At 38.5% G+C, this 14,218-nt stretch overlaps 1 pseudogene; it reads right to left on the reverse strand.

The window, feature by feature from the left end:
- Positions 1–12,811: 12,811 nt before the first annotated feature.
- LOC131481300 (casein kinase I-like) lies at positions 12,812–13,524 on the reverse strand (annotated as a pseudogene).
- Between the last annotated feature and the right edge of the window lie 694 nt (positions 13,525–14,218).

The raw sequence follows: 14,218 nt of genomic DNA on the forward strand, positions 1-14,218 counted from the left end.
TGGGTTTTATACCATAAGAGAGGGGAAAGAACAAAGAGTACACGAAGTAATCAACACACTAACGAAAGCCTCTCAATTCTTAATTGACATAAGCTAAAAATGATTCAAATAAATTCATGCTGAAAGCCCACAAGTTCTGAGCTTTGGAAATAGGAGCATGGATAAGCTTTCACTTTTCTAAAAAATGTTTAAGATGTGTATAATCTGAAAGTGAATAAAATTTACACTTTGCTCATATTTGTTTTGACTTGAAAGCAATTTAGAATGTGGCTTATGCACACAGATAACGTACAATCTTTGATGTAGATAAAGTGCTTCCTACTCCTTGTGGTTCTTTAAGATTTCTCAGAAGTTTTACAGCCATCAAATCAGGAAAGAGCAACATGTTCACATGTAACCTGAAATTGAGAAGTACAAAGTTCCATCTCATGTGTTTCCAACTTCATTATCAAAAAATGCTTCTAAGGTCTCAGTCCTGCATTCCTTTGAAATGTAAACATAAACCTCTGGAGCTAGGTACATTTTTCTGAAATTCTCACTATGTATATGTACAGTTGCAAATCTCTCCCCTAGTTTAATCTTTCAGCACAGGCTTTATGTGTTCACAAATTTGTTCAGCATGATCACAGTGTGTATATGGATACAATAATTTATCTATAACAAATTTTACATTTGTTAAAATGTTTCTTTTCCTTCTATGTGATGAACCCCTGAAAAGGAAAAAAGAAATGCCTTTGTGTCTCCAGAGCATAGCACACAGTGTGGCTTTCCAAACGCAATGAGTTTAATCCTGGTTTGCTTGACACGTTCCAGGCTTACTTCTGTTATCTCAATGTAATTGTTTATTCACTATCTTCATAATTTTGAAAAAAGGTTGTCCTCAAAGAAGTCCATAAACATTGTTTTCAACACACATATATATCAGTATTTTACTGAGTTCACCAATATAGTCAGAATTATTTTTCTCTCCATCTGTATGTACACACAAACCTGTGGTTTTTTTTTATAGAACTACTTGAAACAAAGTTATAGAAATCACAGCAATTTAACCTTGAATGCTTCAGCTTGTATTATCTCAAGCACAGGAACACTTTCTATGCCCTCAGTTACATTACCAAAGGAATGTAACCTATATAGCACACACTAAAAATGTCCAGTCCTCCCAAATGTTTTTCTTTGCCATGTTTTTATGTGTGATTTGAAAATTCAGGATCCAACACAGCACAATGAAATTATAGGACATGTCTTTTATCTATTTTTACTTTTAATTGAACAGTTTTCTACTTGTGGGGGGCCTTCATAGTGCTATTCTGTCAAAAACTTTAATGGTAACCCCTTTTACTCTCAAAAATGTGTTATCTTGAACAATAAATTATATATACATTGTTTCTTACTTGTGTCAGAAGACAATGATTCATGGATATTATATGTTTCTATATGATCACAGCTTTCAAATCAAAGAGATCTAGTGTTTGACTTAATGGATGAATAACAATCTTACAGATAGACTGGGGAACAGAAATTCCTCTATTTATGATTTGCTTAAATGCAGTGTAGAGAAATGGTGACCTTCTTTTCCTACAGAGGATTTGTTTACATTACAGATTAAAATTTTTCTTTCTTCTTCAAAGCACTGGACTGATGGCTAACCTTGTGTAAGTTCCAGGGCTCATATATCAGATGGAACTGTGGTGCTAAATCTGGCTTTCACTGCACTGCCTCAGGGACTGGAGTATGGGAACTTAGACCAGCAGCTGGCCCAAGATGTTTTGAAAGTTCCCTCCTTGGATCAAGAGGTAGCCTGTCTGCAGCATGATTCTTTACGAGTAATATTCCAGATCTTGTGGGCAATTGCCCCTGGGCCTTGGCTTGCCTACTGGTGGGCATGACTCACTGCTTACCTGCCAAGGATCTGAGGCACCACTACCAACCCTGCATTTGGAATGTGACCTATGACATGACTGGAAGGTCAAGGGGAATAAACATGCCTTATAGCCAATTACAGCATCTTTGGTTGGGGAGGGGAGAGACGGGAGGAAGACACCCTAGTGCCTTCCTCTTCCTTAAATTTAAAAACTTGTAACCTGTGCGTAATAAAGCATACAATCCTCACCAGCTTGTCTGCAGTGATTCTTCAGCTGAAGAACACCGTCACCTGTCACCTCACCCAGGGTGACCTCAGGGCCTGCTGGCAGGTTTAAACTCCAAGCAGATCTGCTAGGCATTTCAGATTTCATCCAAAATGTCAGGAGGGTCACTACAGGGAAGGACCTGGTTTCTGATCACTAAGAATTTACAATACAGTGAGAGAAATCAACCTGAGTTAAAATACAAGGAGGGAAATGTCAAATACTGGAGTGTGAAATTGCAGAAAAAAGGAAAATTAATTGCTATCAGGATAAAGCAGGGCTTCCAGGAAGGGCCGACAAAGGGTCTGGACAGCCAAAGATGATAAAAAAAACCTAAGGGATTTTCACTAAGGCACAAAAAGGTACAATCTGAGTACACTTATTTTTTCATAACACTCAGAGAAGTTAACATTAACTAAGCTTTGCATTTTATTAATAGCCTCAGTAAATAAAAATACATCAACCTGTCTCAGAGAATACCAGATTTTTAGCATATAGTATTTAGCAATGCGTGTCGTTATTATACCAAAATTAATTTAGTAACTCTCAAAAGCATTAGACTTTCTACTAAATCAATTTGAATAACTACTTGTACATTCTATATTAGTGAGTTCCTTACATAAGCCTTCAGGAATTTATATTCTTGATTTGTATATCATAGAAAGAATGCACAATGGATGAAAAATTATGTTTTTAGTCATAGGTTTAAAAGACAGGAATAATTGAAATTGTTAAGCCCATAGAAATATCTATTTTCAGAGAAAATACATCATTTTTACAATGTAAGAAAATTGAATCCATGATTTCAAATGAGAGACTAATTAAAAATGTTACTATTTCAAGATTCCAATACATCGATGGAAGGGTAAACTATTTTATTCAAATATGAAGAGAAAATGGATACCCAGCAATCTAATTGGGCATAGCAAAGGAGGAATAAAATGACTGAAATAAAATCTGATATACATATTCTAATGCTAGACTTGAGTAAGCTATTATTTCATTCATTTTTCAACTATAAAAAATACAACTAACATGTTACAGAGACAGAATTAAGAAACAAAATTTAAATTCTGTATTTACAGTTTTTTAAAAAAAAGGGGATAGAGCCCTTAAAACTGAGGCTCGGGAATTCAGCATATATGGCTCTGGTTTAGTTTCTCATAAAATGCTCAAATTTATAGTATATTATCTATAATGTTCTTCAGCCATCAAGTATTTGATTTTTCAAAACTATCTTTTCCATTGAGTTGAATATATGACATGAGCAGAGTATGCTCCTATGTACAAAACAAGAACTTCAGACAATGATTCATGGAAAACATGATAAGCAATTTTTGTTACATGAATAGTGACTCACATGTGTGTTTTATTAAGTTCAGTATTAGGTGTGTAATGATATTGGCTTTATAGTGTCAAGGACCTAAGTGTAAGGAAAAAATGAAGAAAGGAAAGCAATACCTTGTGATATCTTAGTAATATTAGTGGTCTGAATATAATTACACAAAATGGTTTACAAGACTTGTCTCAATAGATTCTTAAAGCAATTATTTATCCAAAATCAAAGAATAATGTCTTTTGAATACCAGAAAAGGATCATCTTCTTATAAATTTAAGACAGACAGTAAAAAGAATTAAAAAGGATGAATAAAAGGAAGGAAATACAAAATATGAAAGGAAGGAAGAGGAATTTATTTCCTGACTCTACTCTGGGTTCCCTCTGTGAATGGTGGCCTGGTCTTAAAAAATGATCCAGCTCCGTGCTTAAGGACTGGGAAGTCAGCAAAGGATGGCTCATGTCCTTGGGCCCCTGCAACCAGGTGGGAGTTCTGGACGCTACTGGCTCCAGCTTTACATCAGCTGAGCTTTGGCCGTTGTAACCATTTGAGGAGAGAACCAGCAGATGGAAGACCTTCTCTCTTTTTCCTTCTGACTGTAAATATTCCTTTCAAATAAATATAAAATAAATCTTTTTTTAAAAAAAAAGTTAGGGCTTTAAACATTACAGGGTTGGAGGTGTTTGGGTTGATCAATGAGACAGAGATCTTTCATAGCATGATTCTCTCCCCAAATGACCTCAGTGGCCGGAATTAGGCCACGTTGAAACCAGGAGCCTAGAACTCCGTCAAGTCTCCCATCTGGGAGCAGGGGCACAGTCAGATCATCTTCCATGGCTTTTCCAGATGCATTAGATGGGATCTGGATCAGAAGTACAACAGCCTGGACTAAAACTGGTATTCAGTATAGGATGCCTATGTTGCAGGCATCAGCTTAATGCTCTGCACCTCAACACCAGCCTTGTATTGCTTTTGATCACACAGAAAAGAGTGACAAAAACAAAGTGAGAATCTAGGCTTTCTCAACTACCTGTCCATTGCTTAAAAAAAATTATACTTTTATATCTTCAGCCTCATTGTACTAGAAAACTATAATAAAAAAGTATAAATGCTAAATTTTCTTCTATGACTTTCTTTAGTACTTAAAAAAATCACAAGCACTTAAATATCCAATTAGCATAATGGACTCCAATGTATAGTTTATTGTTACAAAAAATTTCTAGTTTTTAATTAGTAAACAAAAAGCTTTCATTTCAAAATCAAAATAAATCCCAGATCTTACAGACATTTACAATGATTACATTTATATAAGCAATTCACATGTTCAGTCAAAAGATATAATGAAATTTCTGTGACAAACCTGCTTACTTTTAATACCATGAACATTATAGAGTTAATGCAAAATACTATCTAGTAGTCATTATGCTTTTCCTAAGTCGTAAATTTAGGTGTTGTTATTTCTAATACAGGATGCATGCAAAATCGTTTATAGATTGAAACACCAGAATCTTTGGTTACTAACATCTCAGCTGATTTGCTAACAAGAAATCAACAATTTCAAGTATGTTTTAAGTGAACAACTTGCAAACCATGGGGCTGAAAAACCCCAAAAAATGGACAATTGTGACAATTTACAATCACCACAACTGTGAGTAAAACTCCTCATGCTGTTCTTTTGAAATGAGATTTCAAAGCCAAGACAGCTCAAAATAAAAGGACCTTAACCAAAAAATGCCACACACACAATTTCTCTGCAGATTTTTCTAATGCATGTTTGTCAATGTTTTTGTTAACTTTTCCACTTGAAATAAAAGGAACAGAAAAACAAACACCATATTTCACTGTCTCAGTTAATATTCACAATTATTCCATCCACAACTCAGGATATAACATAACCAGTGCTATATCACCAGAATCCATTTATAACATATTAAGTTCTTTCCTTGGTGTAAAGGTTGTTCACAACCATTGGCTAGTGTACACATGAATTAGAATTTCTAGATCGAGGAGAAACTAAAGCTGCTTGGATCATCTACTATGCTTCTTCTGTTCCACAATTCATGCTTAGAAAGCTTTTATGTGATTCTTGGTTTTGTCACATTGCTTGTCTGTGGGGATTTGGGCCTGTATCAACTGACCACTGGGGAGTACTTTCTGTTTTAACATCATTCAGTCAAATGTGTAGTCATATTGATGATGCAGGATTCTGAAAAGGATGCAAAATAGCAGCCTGAGATATATATAATCAGCAGTTTAAATACATGGAAAACTTGGCTAGAATTCCGTGCATTAAACTTCAACAGAGGGAGGAGTCAAGATGGCCGACGGAGTTAGACCGATGTAACTGAGGGTCCTAAAAGTTAGGGACAGGAGCAGTGTGAAGTGAGCCCCAGAGGAAAAGAACCGCAGGGAACACTGTGGGAAATTCCTCAGTCCTGCCAGGACTGAGATAGGAAATACTGGGATCAGCAACCTGAGAAGGACAAAGAGGGAGCCCTGGGCTGCAGAGACTTGAGCGAAACCAGGCGAGCGAAATTCTGGGAGTGAACCTTGGTGAGTTGCTAACACAGGGAAGTGCCCACCCTTAACAAAAGGAACTTGGGACAAAATAGTGAAAACTTGGGACAAAGCAGTGAAAGGTGGCTGAGCTATTGGCTCAGCTCTGGGCAGGCTTAGATAGGGGCAGGCTTGGATCTGGGACGGAGAAGGTAACTAGGCTCAGAAACAAAGAGCCTAGGCAATCCTGGGAACTGGAGCTCCCCAGCACTGGGCAGCGACAAATCCCAGGGCCATGAGAACTCCTCAGAAGGGATACTCAAAAGCCACCATAATTATCGCCCGGTTTTAAAGAATTCACAAGAAGGCAGACTGAAGAAGTAGGGGGAGGGGAATCCAGGTGCCACAAAGAAGAAAAAAAAAATCTAGGTCACCCACTACGTAGCAGCAGAGGTCAAGGGTTTGAAGCCAGCAATACCTTATATCACATAGACATGGGGCGAGGTCACAGGAAAATAAATGAGTCAGAGGAAGGAGCCAGTGCCAAACCAAAAACTCACCAAAAGGCCTGGTCAATCGCAGAGATTACAGATGAAGAAATTGAAGACCTATCAGACAAGGAGTTCAGAAAAATAATTGTGAAACTCTTCAGAGACAATGAAAAGCGATGGGAGGAACTGAAGGAATTCAAAAACCACATAATCACAGAAACAAAATTAGTCAAAAATTAGATCCTTGACCTGAAGCACAGAGTTGAGAGCTTAGCCAACAGAATTATTGCAGCAGAAGACAGGATATCCGAATTGGAAGATTCCCAGAATGAAAGCAGGCATATTATTAATCAACTGGAGATACATTTGAATAAAGCTAATAAGGCCATCCAGGAAATGAACGACGACATCAAGAAGTCGAATATCAGAATTGTAGGCCTTCCAGAAGGAGTGAAAAGAGAGGTATGCAACCGGTGCTCTATGAAATTATACAGGAGAACTTCCAAAACACTTGCAACATGAGCCCAATCCAAACCAAGGAAGACCAAAAAACGCCCCACAGATTTGACCCAAAAAGCTCTTCATCCAGACATGTGGTAATCAAGCTCCCCTCCAACAAATACAAAGAAAGAATTCTGAGGCTAGCACGAAGCAGAGACAAGCTTACATTTTGAGGCAGGTCCATCAGGATCACCTCTGACTTCTCAGAACAGACGCTCCAAGAAAGAAGGGAATAGAATAAAGTTTTTCAAATCCGGAAACAGAACAACTGTCAATAAAGAATAATGTACCCAGCAATGATCTCATTTGTATTTGAGAATCAAATTAGATACTTCCATAGCAAGGAGAAACTAGAAGAACATGCTAGCACAAAACCAGCTCTACAAAATCTCCTCAGAAATGCACTGCTCCCAGAGAAAAAGGAAGCAAACCATAAGCAAGGATGGCAAATGGGAAGACGTCCCCACTAAAGTACACACAAGCAAAGACAATTAGATACCAACAATCTCAAAAACACACGTGCATGACAGGGCAAAATCGCAATCTCTCAATATTGAACCCAAACACAAATGACCTAAATTCATCAATCAAAAGACATAGATTAAGAGATTGGATCAACAAACAGGACCCAACTATCTGCTGCCTATAAGAGACGCATCTAAACAGAACAGATGCTAAGCAACTGAAAGTGAAGGGATGGAAAAAAAGATATTTCACGCCAATGGACAAGAAAAAAAGGCTGGTGTAGCTGTCCTAATCTTAGATGACCTAGACTTCAAGCTGACAGACATCAAAAAGGTCACACAAGGGCAATATATATTGTTGAAAGGAAAGATCCATCAGGAAGTAATTACCATCCTTAACATTTATGCTCCAAGTCCAGATGCACCCAGCTACGTGAAACAATTACTTATAGACTTATAGGGAGATATAGATGAACATATGATAATCCTGGGAGATCTGAACACCCCATTAACACCAACTGATAGATCAGCAAGACAAAAGCTCAACAGAGAAGCTACAGAGCTCACACAAACAATAGAACAACTGGACTTAGCAGACATTTATAAAACATTTCATCCTAAGGCTGCAGATTATACATTTTTTTCAGCAGTGCATGGCACCTTCTCCAGGATAGACCACATGATAGGACACAAAACGAGTCTACCAAACTTTAAAAAAAACGGAATCATACCATGTACCTTCTCAGACCACCACGGAGTGAAACTGGAAATCAGCAATTCAAAATGCCCCAGGAAATATGTAAACTCTTGGAAGTTGAGCAATATGCTATTAAACAAACAATGGGTAAGAGAAGAAATTAAAGATGAGATCAAAAAATTTATGGAAACCAATGAAAACCCAGATACAACAGTCCAAAACTCGTGAGACACCACCAAAGCAGTGTTATGTGGTAAATTTATTGCAACTGGTGCTCATGTCAAGGCCCAAGACAGGCATCAAATACAGGAACTAAGCACACACCTCCAAGAATTAGAAAAACAGCAACAAAATGAACCCAAAAACAATAGGAAACAAGAAATTATCAAAACAAGGGAGGAAATTAATCAAATACAAATCAAAAAATCTATACACAAAATCAATGAATCAAAAAGCTGGTTTCTTGAAAAGATAAATAAAATAGACACTCTACTGGCCCAACTGAAAGAAAAAAACAAGAAAAAGCGAGAATTAGCAGCATCAAAGATGAAAAAGGCAACATAACAACAGACACTGCAACCATCAAGAAAATAATCAGATATTACTACAAAGAACTGTACTCCAACAAATCAGAAAACCACCAGGAAATGGAAAGGTTCCTAGACTCCCACCACTTATCAAAACTCACCTCAGAGGCAACAGAAGACCCGAATAAACCCATAACCGAAGCAGAGATAGAGTCAGTGATTAAAGATCTCCAACAAAGAAAAGGCCAGGCCCAGATGGCTTCACCGCAGAATTCTACAAAACATTCCAAACAGAGCTAACCCCAATCCTCTACAAGCTCTTCAAAACAATGGAAAGGTGGCAACCCTTCCAAACTCATTCTATGAGGCCAACATCACTTTAGTCCCACATCCGGACAGAGAATTAACAGAGAAGGAAAGCTACAGACTGATCTCCTTGATGAACATTAATGCTAAGATTCTCAACAAAATCCTAGTCAATAGAATTCAAAAAAATATAAGACAGATCATTCATCCAGACCAAGTAGGATTCATCCCAGGAATGCAGGGATGCTTCAACATAAGGAAATCCATGAATGTAATACACCATATCCAAAAACTGAAGAACAAAAATCATATAATAGTATCAATAGATGCAGAAAAAGCCTTCGACAAAATCCAACATCACTTTATGTTAAAAACCCTAACCAGGGCAGGCATAGAAGGAACAATCCACAACATAATGAAAGCAATATATGAAAAACCCAATGCCAGCATCATACTGAATGGAGAAAAACTGGATCCCTTCCCACTGAGATCTGGAACAAGACAGGGATGTCCACTATGACCACTGCTATTCAACATAGTCCTAGGGGTACTTGCAGAGGCCATAAGGCAAGACAAAAAAATCAAAGGAATTCAAATAGGAAATGAAGAAGTCAAGCTTTCACTATTCGCAGATGACATGATCCTTTACATAGAAGAACCAAGAGACTCAATACAGAGACTGTTAGAATTTATACAAGAGTTTGGTAGAGTGGCAGGGTACAAAAATAATGAACAAAAATCAACAGCCATAGTGTATGCAAACAACCCCAAGATGGAAAAAGATCTAACCAGCAAGATACCATTCAAAATAACAGAGAAAAGTATGGAATATCTAGGAATAAATCTAACCAAAAATGTAGGAAACCTTTTTGAAGAAAATTACAAAATACTTAAAAAAGAATCTGAACAAGACCTCAAAAGATAGAACAACATCCCATGTTCCTGGATAGGCAAAATCAATATCATTAAAATGTCTATACATTCAATGCAATCCCAATCAAATTACCCAAAACATTCTTCATCGAACTGGAAAAAATGATACACAGATTCATCTGGAAACACAAAAAACCACGAATAGCCAGAACCATTCTGAAGAATAAAAACTTAACAGGAGGAATCGCAGTCCCGGACCTCTGGACATACCGTAGGGCAGTGGTTATCAAAACAGCCTGGTACTGGCACAAAGATAGAGAGGAGGATCAATGGAACAGCACTGAAACAACAGAAGGAAACCCACATAGATACAGCCAAATAATCTTTGACAAAAAAACAGATGACAATCCAAGCAAATGGGAAGGCTTCTTCCATAAATGCTGTTGGGACAACTGGTTAATAGCCTGCAGAAACAAAAAGATAGACCCACATCTTTCACCATACACTAAGATTAAATCTAAATGGATAAAAGACTTAAACCTACACCCAGAAACCTTCAAACTTTTGGAAGAAATGTTGGAAACACACTGCAAGATTTAGGTGTAGGCCTTGACTTCCTAAAAAGGACACCAAAAGCATTAGCAATCAAGGTCAAAATAAACAAATGGGACTTCATCACACTAAGAAGCTTCTTTACAGCAAGGGAAACAATCAACAAAGTAAAAAAGCAACTCACAGAATGGGAGAAGATCTTTGCATACTACATGGGTGGTAGGGGGTTAATCTCCAGAATATACAAAGATCTCCAGAACAACCAAAACACCAAAACAAACAAACTACTCAAGAAATGGGCATGGGAAATGGACAGATGTTTCACAAAGGAACAAAACTAAATGGCAAACAAACATACGAAAAATGCTCAAGTTCTTTGGCAATAAGGGAAATCCAAATTAAGACATCAATTAGGTACCACCTAACACCAGTAAAGATGGCTCACATACAAAAAACCACCAACAACACTTGCTGGCGAGGATGTGTATAAACAGAAACCTACTCCACTGTTGGTGGGGCTGCAGGTTGGTACAGCCTCTACGGAAATCAGTATGGAGAACATTCAAAACTGAAAATCTGCATACCATATGATCCAGCAATAGCACATCCAGGAATATATCCAAAACACCTGTTACACGAGAAACCAACATGCACCCCTATGTTTATAGCAGCACAATCAATAATCACAAAAACTTGGAAGCAACCAAAATGCCCATCAACAGAAGACTGGATAAGAAAACTATGGTTCATTTACTCCATGGAATACTACTCAACAATTTTTAAAAAACGAAATGCAGTTTTTTGTGGCCAAATGGGCCCAACTAGAAACCATTTTGCTAAGGGAAATGAACCAATCCCAAAAAGTTAAATACCACATGTTTGCCCTAATATAAGATGAAATTGTGTCAATCCGGAAAATGGTACCTGTACATTGTAATACTATTTGAACCTCAAACAGCCTGTATCACATGCAATAAGATAATGTGATGTAACCTATGAATCAACAATCAATGTGAGTCAGACTGCTTATGATCTATATCAAAGAACTGTAAAACCTACCTTTAATGCCCTATGTTATTCCGTAATGGGGAGGGCAGAGAAATCTTACATTACCCTAGAATGTGTGAGGAAGACGGAAAGTATAACCTATCAGGATCATAACTGGTAACTATAGACAACAGAATCGAATCAGCATTAGACAACAGCAAAACTACAAAGGCATATGGGGGGAATCAAGAGCGATCCTGACAACCTCTTAGCAGGAGGTCAGACGCACGGAGCCGGGTGGGGGGACCCCAGAGTGGAGCAGGCAGACAGGAGGAGGCTTGTATCCCAACCCTGAAGACTCCCAGATCCTCACCAAGGACTATCAGTATGAGCACCGAGGACTACATCACAACTGCCAAGGAGACCATGGGGAATTGGAGTGCCTTTGTAGGCCGAGAACTCTGAGGTCACCCACCCCCTTTTGGATCTACCACATGGGATAGAAGAAGCTCAAATCCTGCCTTGCAGGATCCATGGTCATCGGAACAACAACCAGCAGCACTGAACGGTCCGCAGAAACAGAAGAACAATAAACTTCCTTTGGGACTACAGAGAGGAGCATTCTCTGGTCCTTGCCTGGTTCCGACTTTGGGTCCCCACCCTCTCTCGTAATGACCATCAGGATTGCTCCAGAAACCCGTCAAAACAAATAAACAAAAAAACTAGAATAGATAGAGAACAAGGAAAGCTTAGAAACAGAGGAAATGATCAGTGGGGATGCACTTATAACTCACTGGGTGGGACACAAAGATTAATTACTCCTCACTGGGGTATTGAAGAGACACCCCTCCTAAAACTGTTCACCTAAACTGTTGACATATGTCTTGTTGGAGTTATAGAGTTAGACTATCCAAAAAACAGCCAGGTTCAGCAAAATCATGTTCCAACACTATAAACTGCTAAATACTAAAATTAAAACAGACATGAGACAGCTGAATAGTAATCTATACCCATTTTAAGGTGTATAGAACCCGGTTGTATATAAACTAATAATTGAAATGTCAATGTAGAAGTCACAGGATGTGGTTCAGAACTTACATTCCTTTTTTTTTTCTTTTTCTCTTTTAACATATTGGTTACTCAATACCATGTCAATTAATTCCATAACATTATAAATTGTTACTGATGTTATGTCGGGGCTTTTAATTGAACGGGATGATACTCTGCCAGTTCTACCTTCAGACCAGAAATGGTCTCCCCAAGAAACCGTTGAACTTATCTGGACAATAAGATGCTGGACTTTACGCTTGGTAGATGCCTGCGATGAAAGAATCTCAACTGAATTTGAACTGTGGTAATGCAACAAGGTGGAGGAACCCATCATGGGGGGGGGTATTGGGGGGGAAATCCCAGTGCCTACTAAACTGTGTCACATAATGCAATGTAATCAATTAAAAGAAAAAAACTTCAACAGGAGTGAATGTCCTCTTTTCACTGATCTTTCCATATTCCTGTTTCTTTGTTGCACCTTTAGCCCCTGCCATGGCAGGCCGGTTCTATTGAAATACATCAAAAACATATCCTAGCGACTCCATGTCATCTCGGTGACTCTGCTCAATACCGAGATGGGCGTTGATGCCGGCGTATCAGGCAGTGCCTGTGAAGGTTTTATCTCCTCTGTATGGGAAGTGTTGCTGGGTCCTGTTGTCTTCGTACTTTTTGGACAAAGAGGAATAATTTATTACAGTGACATCCAATGCCCGTGAAGAAATTACCTGGCTTAATGTCTCTGTGTATGAAATTCTGTGTGTGCATATATTCAGTTCTACTGATCATCTGGTCAGCCAACATAAGCACAGTTTTCATTGTGAACTCCCTTGAACAGAACATGAAGAGATCCTGGAGGCTGGGCCCCAAAATATCCAAGACCGAGGCATTATAGTCTTTTTCCTGACCATACCACTGCATGTGGGGGATGCCAACCTTGCCCTGAAGGATCTTACAGAGTTTGCTCTCCTGCAGCAACTGGGAATGCCTAGCTTTCCCTTGTTGATGTTATTCACCAGATAAATGTCCCCGAATGAGCCAGACCTGATGTTTCCTCCTAGTTGGTATTTCTCCCTCATACCATTAATTCGGTCTAGGAGCTGCTGCTGGTTTTCATCCAGAGAGAGCAAAGATAGAGGCCAGGGCACCTGAAAAGGGATGACATGGCTTCTGAAGCTTGTTCAGAAAACGAAGGGCTTTCCCACTGTTATAGGGCCCAGGATCAGCCTCAAGAGTCAAGATCATGGGCTCTCAGTCAGGTTTCTTTGTGCCTGGCTGCCAGCTGAGAGGCAGTTCTCTGGGTTACTAGCCTAGGTCACTCGTCTCTGGGCAGATGCCACTGACTTACTTTTGTGGCATCCGACATCTCCAATGGGGAGAAACGGGGCATAATGAGTTAAGGTGGCAGAGCTACTGCCACCAGGGCCACTAGCTCATCAAGATGGCTGTTACCTCACCGGCACCTCCATCACATCACTTCGGCTGCAACCCTAAACTCCAGTCCCTAATCTTCTTTTTTCTGCCCTCTACTGAAATATTAAGCAATCAAAGCCTTCCAAAGATTCAAAATGAAAACTGGCCACCAGGATGTTATTTGTACTTTTCATAAATTAATGGAAATTTCAAATAACATGATGGGTGATGCAAGGTGATTTGACCAAAGTCAAACAAATAACAAAACTTGAATACATTTAAGATGTGAAAGATCAAACATGAATACTGTAATTGTTACATCCTAAACTTTATGAAGTTTATCAAAATCATACCAGAGAAAATACCTGCATTTATTTATTTTTTTTTTTAATTTTGAT

The sequence above is a fragment of the Ochotona princeps genome, chromosome 1 (assembly GCF_030435755.1).
Source record: "Ochotona princeps isolate mOchPri1 chromosome 1, mOchPri1.hap1, whole genome shotgun sequence".
Taxonomy (NCBI): Eukaryota; Metazoa; Chordata; class Mammalia; order Lagomorpha; family Ochotonidae; genus Ochotona; species Ochotona princeps.